A 2500-nucleotide genomic window follows, 5' to 3' on the forward strand; every position below is an offset into this window, starting at 1 on the left:
GCGGTACCCACCCGCAGACAGCCGCGCCCGCGCGGGAGTGCCGGGGGGGGCGAGGCCCGCGCCTCCTCCCCCAACCGGGCTCTCGTCTCCCCCAACGCCCCACCGGGCGTCGCTGGACCAACGGGGAACCCCTGCCGGCGAAGCCCCGGCGGGACGAACTCCGCGAGAGCGGGCGCTCCGGGAGCGGGGAGCTACGGAGCGCTCCCCGAGTCTGCACTTAGGGGGACGAAGGCCCCTCCCCGCCCGGGGGAGAGCCTGCGAGGCGACCCCAGCCGCGCCGCTCGGCGGGCACCGAGGCGGCGATTGATCGTCAAGCGACGCTCAGACAGGCGTAGCCCCGGGAGGAACCCGGGGCCGCAAGTGCGTTCGAAGTGTCGATGATCAATGTGTCCTGCAATTCACATTAATTCTCGCAGCTAGCTGCGTTCTTCATCGACGCACGAGCCGAGTGATCCACCGCTAAGAGTTGTCTGGCTTTTCGGCACCGCCCCGCCAGCGCGGAGGGGCCGGGACCGCTCGCAAAGGAGCGGCCCCTCGGAGAGCGCGGCACGGCGGCCGCTCGCCTCACATTGACCGTACAAGCACAGGAGAGGGGGGGGAAAATAAAACGAAACCCCGAAGCGGCAAAAGCAAGGGGCGGGGAGCCCGCGCTCCCGGCTTTTTTCCCTCCCCCGAGGAGGGAAAAACGCACCTTGCGGCGCTTCGGGGCCGGACCAGGCGCCCGGGCTCGCTCCGACCTCGGCGCGGAGGAGGCCCGCCGCGCGCCGCCGGGAACGTGCCCCGAACCCGGCCTCGCCTCGCGTGCACGGGGAAAGAAAACCCCCTTCGCTTCCCCACCCAACGGCGGGGGGGGGGTGTGTCTCTCGCTGGCCGCCCCGTGCCGTCGCGGAGACGCCACGAAGCGAGGCAGCGGAGACCCCCCCCCCCCCCGCCCCGGGGAGCGAGGGGGGCCGGGCGCACAACCCCGCCGGAGGAGAGCGCAGCGCGCGCCTCCGCACCGGCCCCTCCAACGCCGCCACCGCTGCGGCCCATCCCGGACTTTCTTTTCCCCCGCTTTGGCCCCGGGGCCGAGCCCCGGCCGGCTCGCGCCCTCGGGCGGCTTCCTCTCGCCACCGAACCCCCCCCCGCCGCGGGGGACGGAAAACGGCTTGCGAGACGGAAAGCCCGAGCCCACGTGGGACGCCACCGCGGCGACCCGCCGGCCCTCGCCGGGCGGCGCACCCGCCGACCGACAAACCCCAGCGGCACGAGCCCCTTCCATCCTCCCCCGGCGCCACCGCGCCGCCGGCTTCGCTCGCTCGACCCCTTCCGTGGCCCCGCGGCCAGGCGGACAGCGGACGGCGCTGAGCCGGGGGGCGGGCCCCCGCTCTGCCCGTTTCCACGCGGAGACCGGGGGTGGGACGCCCCCGGCTGCCCGCCCGTCCCCCACCCGGCACGCGCCGGGAAGGCGAACGGGGAAGCCCGCGGGCAGGGCCCGGGACCGGGACAGCCGCAGCCGGTGGCAGGGTGCCCTCCGGCGAGGGACCGGAGCCGGAGACGCCGAGCGACGCCCGCCGCCGCTCGGACGCGGTCACGCCACCCGAAACCGGCCCCGGACGGGGGGGAACCGGCAGCGCGAGACCGCCGAGGGCGCCAGCTCGCCGGGGCCCCGCTCTGGGGCCTGGGCAAAGGGAAAAAGGACCGGGAGGTCCGCAGCGGCCCGCGCCGCAAGAGGCGCCGCCGCCGAGCCGCGGCAACGCGCCCGCACAAAACCCCCGGCAGGGGCGAAGCGCCCTGGGCCAGCCCCCACCGCGGGGGCTCGCCGCCCCGGCCCGCGAGAAGCCCGCGCTTCAACGCGCCGCCGGGGACGCCCGTGGCGAGGCGAGGCGCGGGCCGGACCACGGCCGACCTCGCGCGGTGGGCTCTCTCCGGCCGAGCGCTCGGACCGCAGAGAGGGGGGGGGCAGCAGAGTCCCCTCCCCGGCCCGGCGGGCCCCCGGAGGACGACGAGCGCGACGACGGCGGACCTAGCCAGAGGCATTGCGGGGGCAACCCCCGCCCCTCTGAAGGCACCCGCCCGCCCCCGCGCTCGCCCCCGCATCCGGGGGTGGCGCGCCGAGCCGCCCGGGTCTTTAAACCGCCGCCCGGCTTCCTCCGCGGTAGGGCAAGGCCGCGGACGAAGGCGCGGAACGCTAGGTACCTGACCCTGGGGTGAGGGAAACCAGACTTAAGGCCCCGCGGGGGTGCCTCCCCCCACTGCCGCCGTCGGGGGGAGCGTCCGCCCGCGGGGGCCGCGCCCGACGTCCGCCGCCACCACCGCGCCCCTGGCCTGGCCCGAGGCCCGGGGTTTCCCTCAGTCAGCCGGCGCTGCGCTCGGGGAGGAGGGACGCGGCTGGGGACGCCCATGCCGCGCGCTCGCCACGCGGCGAGCGCCCGGCTACGGCGGCCCCGGCGGCGGACCGGCGCAGGGCCGGCGACGACGGCGACGCGGCTGGGCGGGCCGAGGGCCCGGGAGAGCCCGC

General features: G+C 77.2%; 1 non-coding gene across 1 annotated transcript; it reads right to left on the reverse strand.

Annotated features, from left to right (window-relative positions):
• Nucleotides 1–315: 315 nt before the first annotated feature.
• Nucleotides 316–468, reverse strand: LOC137460133 (5.8S ribosomal RNA). The gene has a single exon (XR_010992677.1). It is a non-coding gene; the product is annotated as a 5.8S ribosomal RNA (ribosomal RNA).
• Between the last annotated feature and the right edge of the window lie 2032 nt (nucleotides 469–2500).

Source organism: Melanerpes formicivorus, unplaced genomic scaffold (assembly GCF_026170545.1).
Source record: "Melanerpes formicivorus ecotype bairdi unplaced genomic scaffold, bMelFor1.0.p_v2 SCAF_521, whole genome shotgun sequence".
Classification (NCBI taxonomy): Eukaryota; Metazoa; Chordata; class Aves; order Piciformes; family Picidae; genus Melanerpes; species Melanerpes formicivorus.